Below are 13,044 nucleotides of genomic sequence, written 5' to 3' on the forward strand. Positions count from 1 at the left end.
TAGCACTCTATCAATCAAAAGCATTCTAACCAACACTGATTAGATTTTAGGAACAAAAATATAAATAGGTATAAAATAATTGAGAAAAAAGTGTAGTAAAGTTAAGGAATTATAAAGTTATTTCTCTTGAGAGTCATTTTAGAAGGTTTAAAACATGTGAAGAGTGACTATCTTTAATTTTCCCATTCAGCCAGCTTATATTTTCTACTTAGTGTTCACAAAAATGAAAGCCATTTACCAAACCCTCAGCTCCAAATATATACTAATCAATAGATAATTCTCTCTGACTGAGGCTAGGGTAGAAATAATGCAAGGAATACACTATTATATTTACCTTTACTCCATTCTTCACTTTATCTGCACTCTCTCCTGATATAATCATTCTAAGTACTTGGTGATATTTTTTTGAAAAATAATCACATAAAATTACATATAAATTTATTTTCTCAAAGTATTTCACAACAAAAACTCATTTTTCTATTATGGCCAGCCTATAAACTCAAACCAGTACAATAAGGAATTTAGATAAACAATGAAACTAATATTTATTATGCAGTTATATTGATATTCATGCTTGATGTTATACCATTTTTGTAACATAAATTTACCTATGCATTTTTATTCCTATTTTACAGGTGATGAAACTGAATTTCCAAGAAATTAAATGTTATCCAAGGTCACATAGTGAATTAGCTAGTAAGTGATTCATTCAGCATTTTTAAAGAAGCCTTTAGAACATTAACCATCCACTTATTCTTCTATCAATAAGATGATGTAGAAGTATTTTAAAAAATCTTTGGCAGGCCATATTTGTCTCAAATGATCTAAAGTTTGTATTAAAGTAATTACAATAAAAATTAAAGTTATATATATGCATTATAGAAACTTGAAATGTAAATTTATTCTTCTGTGGAGATACATTCTTTTTAATTATATTATTAACGGTTGTCCTTTTTTTTTTTAGAAAGATAGCTTTCATTCTCAAATCTTCTGGTTCATCTTCACTAAAATATGATCCTGTCACTTGCATGCTAATTTTTACATGTGTTGAACTTTATATTTTGCTCTTACTTTTATGCTGCGTCAGATACCCAATTCACAAAAATGTATTAGTGTCTCAGAAAGGGTTCAGTAAAACATAAAGTTAGTAATGAAAAGCACTACATGAATTATATAACTCAGGAGAATATCTCAAATTACATCCAGTGTGAGAGTCTGTCACGAAAAATGTAAAATCTGTTAATGTAGTGATTAATATTCATAAATGTGTGAATACTTGAATAAGAACCTAAGATGAAGATTACAAATAGGATACATGATAGTAAATATGTGAACACTGGAACTATTAGACTTGGGAGTCATTTGAAGACTGTCATAAAACCAGTGAAGTCTGTACAATTAAAAATTGAAAACATGAATGACCTAAAGATTTCTTTCCTTGAATTAGTAAAAAAAAAATTCCAGTGAAAAAAGATTAATTTTTAAACCAAAGTTAGAGAATATCCTAAAACTACAGTTATATTATTCAAAGGTGTAGTCCTGAGAGTTATATCACAGTATGGCAAGGTATTTGCAAAATCAGAAAGAAAATTAAGGATTAATGTTTGATTTAAAGAGAAATCAGAATAAGTTAATGAAAAAATATGTAAAAATTTCCTTATTAAATGATGTTTGTTACCACATAGTGGTGATACATACAACATAGAATGCAGTTCATATCAGATGATCATGCCAGCAGATATGTTGGTTTAAACCTATGCAGTCCTTGTGGTACAGAATTTGACCCTGTGCTTGGGACAGATGTGGTAACTATGTCAAGGAGAAAGTCTTGGTTAATATTTGATCTGTTACTAAAAACACAAACCCCTGGAAAAGAGATGTTTCATTTAGTTTACTAGTATTTTGTGTGCCCTAATTCAGCTGGAGACAGGGGCTTTAATATCAGTAGCAATGTAGGATCAACAACACGAGTAGCAATGAAGGGCACTGCAATCTAAAGAGACGTTGACTCTGGATACCAATCCACACTGAGCTTTATTCAGACGATTCTTGGTGGTTGAAATGAGATTTCTGAATCATGTTCCAGTAATGAAACAGTAACTATCTTACACATACTCAAAGCATATTCTCTTGGTCTACATCTCTTCCGCCTGTTGAGTGAAAAAACAGGCAGTACAGACCTAATTTCCCATATGGATTCCTCTGCAATTCAAAGGTAAAGATGCCACTCAAAATTAAGTAATGAAATATGAGATAAAACTATTTCTTAATACTTCTAATATTGAAAGTTTGAATATGCCTATGATTTTATGTGTCTTGCTCAAGTGATGTAGATTAGTGATATAATCAGCATGTTGCAGAGGCTAAATCTATCATTATAGAACTAAATACTATTTTAATATTAGAGATACGAAGACTTTTTTTCTTAATAGGAATGGATATGAAAATAAAGTCCATTTCAGGATAAATAACTAGATTGTTGAAAATTTTGGTTCCCCCCCCACCTTAAGCCTGTATTGCTTTTTCCATTCACTAAAGAAACAAACAGATGATAAATTATTGGGCTTATGTTAAAATCACACCCAATGATATTATAGAGCATGAGAAATCCTGTTGAGTGCTGAATCCACCCATAGAGTGGATGGGGAATTCATTTGATATTTTCCTTTCAGCTGAACTAGTTAATTTAGCAGCTATTTATTGAAACATACCTACCTACTTGTCATCCAGGTGGGAGCCCTGAAGGGGGTAGAGTTCATTTCAATTCAATTCTCCAGAGCTGTCTGACAGAGCCGCCATATTTTGGCTGCCTTTCCCAGTGATCTCTAATTGTAACTTAAGACTTTTCACTTAATGGAAGTAAAGAATAAGAAATACAAAAAGAACCTGATTCATTACTCAAACTCTTTAACATGAAAAAGGATAAAATGCGTTTATTTTTCTGTTTACTCTTAAGAAATAATTATAGCTATTAGAAATATATACTTATATTTAATAATATTGTACTAAAACATACTTATAAATATACCTAAAACTGATGTCTGAAGAGACCAAGTGTTTGAATGCATGAATGTAGAGCATGAGTTCTTTGTATTATACAATACGGCTCTCTCTTTCCTTCCTTTTTTCTCTTGACCCAGAGAATGTGTACAGTACGGAAAGATTCCCCGTAGCTAAGTCATGCATTCACTTTGTAATTTCAGATCAACCAATTCAAAAGAGAAACTACTCTAGCTTCAGGGCTTTCCCATATAAATGGCCAATATCTTCCCAAAAAGGACTTTAGAAGGATAAGTGAAAAGTACAAAAAATACTCAAAGTATCATATGATAAAGAAATAATATAAATGGCAAAACTAGTCCAAATCCTTGTGCTAGAAGGGTGCTCATGTATCATCTATTGACTATTTTAGAGGCCCAGAGAGTCCAATCTCTTACTCTTCTGAAACACACAATCAGATAAAGGCAAATCAGAGACTGTAACTCAGTTCTTTGGTCTTTCTCAAATTTCAGTGCTTATTCTACTTCACTCTGCACTGTTCTTTGTTTTGCTTTCATCTAGATTACTCATCAAAGGTACAACAAATACTTTTCTGAAGATACTGTGTAAATCCACTTAATATAATACTAATCCCATTGTAAATGTATGAGACTAACCCTTACATTAAAAAACTGTCTTGAATGTTTGTGTTATCAAGAAGTCGAAGGTGGTAGGAATAGCCATGTAACCTATTTGGATTACAAATTTGAGTTTTCATATATTGGTACAATCTGTATTTCAAGGGTTATTGAATCTGCTGAGGTTCCTTGTCCTCCTTGTACCCCTGAAAAGTTTCTGAGAGTCTCAAGGGAGCATTTCACATTTTTTAAATAGACTCAGTGCTACTGTTGCTGTGTTCTGCTCACGAAGTGCCATAGCTTCCACTGTAGTCCATGGCATCTGCGCCAAGTGTCTTGGAAATTAGAATCACCTGCAGAAGTATTGCATATCTTGATGCCCAGGATGCACTCATTATTAATTAAATCAGACTATCTAGGGGGTAAAAACTAGGCATCGCCACTTTATTAAAGATCTCAGGTGATTCAAAGGGCAGCATAGTTTAAAGCCAGCTGACCTATGTCTAGGAACTGCCAGCTATCCAAACTTTGTAGTAGCCTAAGGGGTAAATGGAGTAGAATTGTTTTACCTGCCCTTCCTATTATAATCTGTTCTTGGGTGATCCTGTTAGTTTCCTCTTGGCTGTCAGCCTCACATATGCCTTTTTCATTTTACCCTCTATTCTGTCAAGGGCTGGAAGCTTCCAGACTATTTTCCTGGACCCTTTTGCTCACGGGGTTTGATTAAATTCTGCCAGTGGGCAGCCTTGGCAGCTGATTAGAAGCCAGGAAGAGATAGGTTATTTTTTTCTACTCTGGCTCTGGCAGGATCTGTGATATCATCACTGATTTAAGCAGCCACCGAGGGACTGCAGGCTCCTGGATTCTCACTCAGTGCTTGCAGTGAAAGTTCCAGTTGCCGTGGTGTTTTAGCTCTTATGGTTTGGGGCACTGCCACTTTCCTCTCTTTCTTCTCAGCCTGAGCAGTTTTAGCAGCTTCTTGCATTTACCTGCATTTCTTTTCCCTATGGCTTCGCCTTCTAACAATTTAGAAACATTTAACTTTATTAAATCCCTCTGAAATATTTAGAGTGCTTTTTGATTGGATAATTAGAAACCAATTGATAAAGCAGGGTGCTAAAGCTGTGCTTATTGAGTCTCTATGTCTCAATTATGAGTTATTAGTGAGACAGCTTTTCCTGGTTTTTATTTGCAGCCCCCTCTCTTTCTCTTCATTGTCCAGGGTACTCTACTCTTTCTAAGGACAGAGCCCTATTGATAGACTTACTCAGATCCTTCCTCTGACAGTGGATAGTTTCTCTGCATCAAGCTTGTCGTGCCACTTTCCCTTTACACGAAACCTCAATTTTTTTCTCGAGAAAATCCTCAGGGCCTCTGCTTCAGATTCTGTGCTCTGGTAATCTTTTTTTTTTTTTTTGAAAATAATATTCATTTATTGGTTGAAAAATTACGAACTAGAAACACGCTCAGTTTACTAACACATCTGAACCTCATTGTTGGATATAAAACATAGGCTGAAGTTGGGACACTGACTATATTGTTTTGTTTCTAAATTTCAATCTAATTTATTTAAGTTCCTGTGAAAGCATTCATTCACAAATTTTATTGTATAAGAGAATGACATTGAGAGCTCATTCAAATGCAGATTCCCTGGCCACCCTCTCCCACAGCCAGACAGTCATTCAGTAAGTCTTGCACTGCTTAGGAACGTGTGCTTTTAACCAGCACTCAAGAGGATCCTGAAAGAAGGAGCCGAGTGATAACATACTAAGAATGACTGACCTAGTGCCTATTTTTACCTTATTTCCTTTCTACACACCTTATTTTAAGTATTTGATTGTGATTTTATAGAAAAATCTAAACTGAAACTTCTGTTGCTTATCAGGTATCACATATTTTAGAAAAATCATTGTAGTAGCAAAAAGCAAGGCATACTGAGTTGAATTTGGAAGCAAAGACACCTGAAATGGTGAAGGTGGGGTATGTAAAGCCAGTGCAGCTCATACAATGTCTTTAGGTGAATTAGAAAGAATAAAACACTTTCCCTGGGCTATTGAATTTAAAAAAAGAAAAAGAAATAAAGAATGAAAGTACACTCTCCAGGGGATACTGCTCATAGGCACGTGGCTTATGAAAGGGATATTCTCTTTGAAGGAAGATAGAGGTATTCCTTCCCTCAGTAGGACATGATCCCACATGAAGACATATGCTTGACAAATGGAGCGAGTTTCTACTGCTGCTCACGGCCTCTGCCAGGCATCTTCATTCTTCACTGTCGTACCCTGGGAACACTGAGGGAGGAGTATAACGTCCTGAATCAGAATGGAGGAATTCAAGGGAAAGGGTTGTATGCACATGACTGACATGCTTTAAGGAGTAGAAAGGGTAGTTGTATTTATGGAAAAATATGGAAGGAATAGTGAGTGTGTAACAAAGAGAAACAATGCCACAAAATGTCACTGTAGGATCTCAGGGAGAAGTTGCCACAGTGTTGATTGTGCAAAGACGATCAATAGATTCAAACCATTATTGAACTAGTATATGATTCTATTAGACACCATAGTTGCTTTCATTTCTCTCTGGTCCAAGTTACAATAACTATGAAAATCTCACAATAGAAACCTGGTAAGAGCATATTTTAATTGTAGAAAATGCACCTATAAAGTAATTACTTCCTTTTCAGCTCTGGCTTTGAAAACACAAAAGTATGAATTAAATTCATTTAGCTTTTGTTAATTTGTAGAAATGTTTCTGGCTTTATAAAATACATTTTTCCTACCTCTTTTCACAATCTTAGAAATGAATATGTCCCTCACCTAATATTCACTCACTTCAATATGTTCTGTGTATAGCCAGTTGGACTTGTTCATATCTTCCTTTTTTCAATATGCTCATAAATTTAAATATATCATTGAAATAAAAACATTTAAAATAGTTTGTATGTGAAAAAATTATATTTCATGCCATGTTTTCTTTCTTTCATTTTTGCTACCTTCTTAAGGATTAAGTGCCTTATTGAATAAAATTTGTTTGGGGCACTTTATAAAAATAAATAAATCAAAATAGTATGTATACCCTAGTAGATCATAAACTTTTACTTTTGAATTAGAAATGATTTTTCTTTCCCAATACAAAGGTGGTACATGCTCATCATAAAAATTCAGATACTTTAAGTTTTTTTTTCTGCCATAAAGAAACTTGACTGGGACTCAGAAACAAAAGACTAAAACATTCCCCCATGCAAAGTAAGTTAATTAGATATAAATGCTAGTTAATTTTTTTGTAATAAATAGAATTGAAAGCATAAGCACGTAACACTGTTTGGTTTTTTTTTTTTAGAGCATTTAACAGTTTACAAACACTTTAACAAACTTTAACATACAGAGTTAGGTGCTATACTCCTACTCCTATTGCTATGTTCTGAGCACTTATATTCTGCTTCCTAAATTATTACTTATCTATAATCAAGTGTGTTCTGACCTGCAATTCATAGAACAAGTTTTGTTTGTTTGTTTTTTGTTTTTGATTCATAGAACAAGTTTTGTTTGTTTGTTTTTTGTTTTTGAGAAAGAGCACACTTTATCGGGAAGCAGACTGCTGCACAGTGACCAACAGACAAAGGCCACCCAATGGGCACTTACACACTAATTGTACTCCAACAGACACAGAATTTTTGCTGATAAAAATCAACAAGAACAGGGGTTCCTCTGGGCAACTCCCCCAACCTCATCCCTTTCAGGGTTGGACAAATCTCCCAACCATTTTCCTGATGGCAGCTGCGATTCACTAGAGGTGGAACCCCTCAGGGGTGCCTTCTTGTTTCTTATAAAGAACATTTTCTTTAGATGTTTTGAAGTCTTCATTTTTCACTTTCATTCTATGTTCTCTTAAGGCCATCAGAGCAGCTTCTGTACAGATTGTCTTGATGTCAGCAGCAGAGAGGTCATCTCTAGCTACGATCAAGTCATCCAGGTTACATCATGGGCCAGCTTCATCCTGCTTGTGTGAATCTGAAAGATGGTCTTCTTAGTCTTTTCATCAGATAAGGGGAACTCAATCTTCCTGTCAATGCAGCCTGGTCTGGTAAGTGCTGGACCCAAAGTTTCTATTTGGTTTGTGGCCATGATAACTTTCACATCTCCCCTAGAATCAAATCCATCTGACTGGTTCAACAGTTCTGATGTTGTTCGCTGAATTTCTCTCTCACCACCAGAATTTGAGTCATATCTTTTTGTCCCAATGGCATCAATTTCATCAATAAACATGATGGATGGTGCGTGTTCTTCAGCAACTCGAAACAATTCCTGTACGAGTTTGGGCCCATCACCTAGGTACTTCTGAATGAGTTGAGAGCCAACCACTCTCAAGAAACTGACTGAGGTTGGGTTTGCTACTGCTTTGGATAACAAGGTTTTACCTGTGCCAGGTGGACCATAGCGAATGACCCCCTTAGGAGGCTTTACACCCATCTCTTTATAATACTCAGGATGGGTGAGAGGACGTTCCACAGATTCCTTAATTTCCTGAATTTGGTTGTCCAACCCCCCGATATCGGCATAGGTCTCCCGGGGGGCCTTTTCCACCTTCATCACTGTGACCAGGGATCCGTGTTATCTATCAGCACCCCTATCACAGCTTGCACCTCATGGTTGAGCAGGACCAAGCAGCCAGGTTCCAGCAGATCTTTGTCTACAAGTGAAAGAACGCCAACATAGTGTTCTGAGCCCACAGATGTAGACACAATGGCATGATTTTCATCGATGATCTCTTCCAAGTTTCCTACTGACATCGGAGTCCCTCTCAGATCATCCACTTTTGATCTTTCCTCCTCTTGCTTTTCTTCTAATGGTTTCATTTGTTTCTGATTTCTAATGAACTCTTCCTCCCTGAGAAGACAGTCTTTAATTCTAACTTCCATAATTTTAACCAGCACTGAGTGTGAGGTGTCACCAGTGGCAGTTTGCTGGCAGCATATGATCCCTTTGTTTTCTCCTTCTTTTTCCCCACTCTAGTTGGTACGGGAGGTTCGTATTTCTTTTTCTTGTCCTTGTCATCCTTCTTTCCACCTCCAGGACCATGACCACCACTCTGACTTTGAACCATCTTGCCTTGGCCACTTGAGCTTCTGCTGCCGGAAGTTCATCCACCCAGAACATGTTATTATGATCTTACAGAACACAGTTTATCTTATGTTTTCCTTCTCATAGAGTCTACTTCCAAATTCTTGAAACCTACGTTTGATTGTATGTTCAAAACAAAGTTAGTGCAGTCCATGGTCATCCTTCTTTTTTTTTTTTTTTTTCTTTTTCTTTTTTTTTTAGCTTCGTTTACCACTTCTGTTAGGTTTCTAGGGTTGCTGTAACAACAGTGGCTTACAACAGCAGCAATCTATTTTCTCACAGTTCCGGAGGCTGAAAATTCAAAAATCAAGGTATTTACAAGGCTACACTTCTACTTCCTCTGAAGCGCCCATGGTGAAAATCTGATCCATGCTCTTTCCTGGCTTCTGGTGTCACCAGCAATCCTTGACATTCCTCAGCTTGCAGCTACACCACTCCACTTTCACCTGGCAATATCATCTCTAGGTGTGTCTGTATCTCCATATTTCTGTGTCTCCATTTCCCTATGCGTATATGGACACCAGTCATTGGATTTAGGGACCAGCCTAATCCAGTATGACCTCATCTTAACTACAGGCATGGGGGCTAGGATTTCAACATATTTCTTTGCAGAACTCAGTTCAACAAATTATTTTTGTGATGTTTGCTATTGTCTATGTCTTCCCTCTAGAATATTTCTTGACTAATACCCCTGTGTTTTCAAATGTCCCTCTCTTGGTCTTCTCCCTAATGGGAAAAGAAAATAGGATAGAAGTGGGGACAATGGTTCTCAACCAGTGGTGATTGTGTTCCACAGGAAATATTTGGCAATGACTGGAGAAATTTTTGGTTGTCACAACTTAAAGATGAAGGAGTTGCTGTTGGAATTCCCTGGGCAGGAACACTGCTAAACATCCTGCAATGCACAGAACACTCCACCTCCTAAATTCCCCCAAGAAAGAATTATCTGGTCTCAAATGTCAATAGCGCTGAGGTTGAAAAACCTTGATCCAGAAGTTTACAGCACTATTAGAACATACATTCTCTCAGGATGGCTATCTCACATCTTTATCAGAGTGCACATTACTAGCTGAGAGTGGTGATAAGGAGTTTGGAGGTATAGACCTGGGACTGGTTCTATACCAAACACCTCACCTCACAGCTTGGTCTTTCTATAGTATTGATTGTCAAGTACAGCTGAAAAAACCGTCTGGGGAACTTAGAAAAATGACAGAAACTCAGGCCCCACTCTGTTCTATTGAACCAAAATTGATGGTGAATTGCAGAAATCTATCCTTTTGATGTTTACAGTCTAAAGAGCAAGTTGGAGAGTAATGAAACATACAAACAAAACATTGTTAACTTTTCTAGGAAAGGAGGTAGCCTAGGGGGAAACCAGTGGAAAAGAACAATAGAAATGTAGTCTTTACATAACTAAAAAAAAAAAAAAAAAAGCGTTAGGCAAACAAAAAACTTCTCTCTTCATTTTTTTAAATTGCAGATTAAGTTAGAAATAGACAAGTCTCCATTTTTAGAGAGGTTCAAAGATTAGAGTAGCTGTGTGAAAAGTGGACATACCCCCAGGTACCCATCAGCTTAGCATAATTCCCCACTAAGGCCACCTCGAGCATGGAACTCCTGGCACCACATTTACTAGAGTACTTCCTGAGTGCCCATGGCCTTGATACAGGGTCCCTTGAGCCCAGAAATCTGCTTCCATTCATGGTGTGATTTGACTAACACCTCAAACCAAGACTACTAAAAACAGTGCCTGACAAAGATTATGCACTCAATATATATGTGTTAAATAGATAAATACATCAATACTCTAAAATGCAAGGGAAATCTTAATCCTAAGAGCCCACCTGACCACTGGAACACAGAATGTTCCAAGTTAGCAAAAGTGCTGTGTTTCCCTCAATCCTGAGGGATCACTGTGGAATGGAGAGTAATCTGTCACAGAGAGCATTATTACTGACATGTTCAGCAAGCAAGATGAGTGGGATGTCATAAAGTGGAAATGTGTTTTGGTCTTCCACTGTCTTTATAAATGAATTAACGTATTCTTAGTTGCAATGCACAGTCTCTATTTTCTAATGAGAAAGGCTGGTCGTCTATTTTGTCAGATGACCGAACCTGGTCAACTCAGGGAGTACTGCTGGCTGGACTCTTCCTTTTCCTGTTTACTTTCCCTTTGCTGCAAATCAGGGCTTTTGGTCCATCTTGGATTGAGCCAAGCAAGGAGAGGATAAACTTTTCTTGATTAAGAGAACTATTAACTAACTAGTTCTGCTCAGCCTTCCTAATATTTAAACCTTTTCCCGGGCACTTGTCTTGGTCCTTCAGATGCTCCCGTTGCACCTCCACTGGGCCAATCCAGTTGGGCTGTTCACATCTCTCACATCAGGCACCCGATCCCAAGCTAGACTCTTGTTTTCTCCTGAATCCATTCCACACAGAACTCTCCCTGTTGAAATTCCCACCACTACTCCAAACATGATAATGGACAAGGTTTCAAAGAACTCCAAGTAAGCTTGCCCCCTCCACTCTGGATCTTGGGAAAATTCATGGAGGAAAACTTATCCATTCTTTAAGATGCTGTCTTTGGGTCTTTGGTGATAGTGAAGGTTCTATTGACATTCCAGTTCTCTCTCTTTCTGTCTCTCTCCCTTCCTCCTCCTCCTCCCACTCCTCCTACTCCTTCTCCTCCTCCTTCTCTGTCTCTCCCTCTCTCCCTCTCTCCCCCTCCCTCTCAATGCTTCATGCTACTAGCTATCATCTCAAGGCTGCCTGTCAATCAGCTTTGGCATGGAAAGAGGTACTCCCTCCTCATTCCTAGTAGGATGGACCTAAGGGCATAGACAGCAACTCTTCACAATCCACAGTTTAACTTAATCTGTTCTACCTTCCTTGTGAATTTGAGAGGCCTCTCACCATCCTAGGACACCTCCTGAGAAGTATCCACTCAGCAGTCTGGCACATAACTTTGAAATTCCACATCTTTTGAGTCTTGCTGACTAAACTGAAACTGAGAAACAAATAGCCCAATTGTATGAGCATTAACTCAGTAATTAAGAGTCTTCTTATTTTGACAATACATAGTGATTCAGTAATTGTTAAATGGCTACCCTCAGGTTATTTTTCCATTTTTATGTTTAATTTATAGTAATAATTAAACTAAAATGTGTATTGATTTTCAATCATAACTATGGAAGTTTTGCATGGCCAGGACACTATGACTTAAAGCCTACCCAGATTTATTATATAATCTCTTGCGTGAAATAGCCTCGAGAGTGCTCTTCTAAATCCATATCCATAAAACTAAAATAAACATTATTACCAAAATAACTAAAATAAGTGGAACTCAGGTAGCCAATCCACTAATCCAAATAAGTTTATAAAATGAAGCATTGGCAGCATTCCATATAGCAGCCAGAGGTAAGGCAAACTGTATTAAGATTTACCTTACCTAATCCTCCACTGTCTTCCAGCTGGACCTAGAATGAAATCCTAGGTCCTTAGCATAGCCTGCAAGGCTTAATGTGATTTGGCTCCTCCCTACATCCAGATCTTTTTTCCTGCTACTTTCTCCTTAAGCCACTTTATTCCAGGTATACTAGCTTTTCATACACCTCTTTGGCTTGTTACTGTTAAGGCCTCTGCAGTTTATGATGCTTCCACCACAGTGGTTCTCAACTGAAAGCAATTTCCCTCCTCCCTTATGAGATACTTATCAAGGCCTGGAGACAATTTGGTTGTAACAACTGGATTGGGGAATGGAGGTGCTATCAGCATCTACTAGGTATATACTAAGAATGCTGCTAAACATCCTGCAATCACAGTACAGCCCCTCCAACAAATTATCATCTGGCCTCAGGTGTCAATAGTGCAGAGCTGGAAAAGCTCCTCTCTCTCTGCAGTAATCTGCCTGCTTATCTTCGTAGGCCTGCAATCTCTCTTCCTAGTCTCAACTCAAGGCTTCAGCAAAATGTTCTTCCAACCACCCAGGCTGACATAGCCCAGATCCCACCCCACTCCTGCTTAGTCATCACTGTATTATTTTCCTTAAAGTTCATTGTTTTATTGTCTCATAGTTTCTAGCTCTAGAAGGGGGTTCCTTATTCTTCCTGTCCACGGACACATACCCAGCATCTGAGCAGAGCAGGGCACACAATGACATCTATTAGACAGGAGGTGAACTGGTGCATTCCAAAGGGAAGGGCACTTAAGAATGAGTTAATAAGTAACTGAGACCTCTTTAAGTTTTTTTTTTTTTTCCAGAAACACTTTTCTTAGCTAAAGAGGAGGGAGAAAGAGTTCAATAATTG

General features: G+C 37.5%; 1 pseudogene; it reads right to left on the reverse strand.

Moving 5' to 3' along the window:
- Positions 1-2,982: 2,982 nt before the first annotated feature.
- Positions 2,983-10,145, reverse strand: LOC110742914 (annotated as a pseudogene).
- Positions 10,146-13,044: the final 2,899 nt, after the last annotated feature.

The sequence above is a fragment of the Papio anubis genome, chromosome 4, assembly GCF_008728515.1.
Source record: "Papio anubis isolate 15944 chromosome 4, Panubis1.0, whole genome shotgun sequence".
NCBI lineage: Eukaryota > Metazoa > Chordata > Mammalia > Primates > Cercopithecidae > Papio > Papio anubis.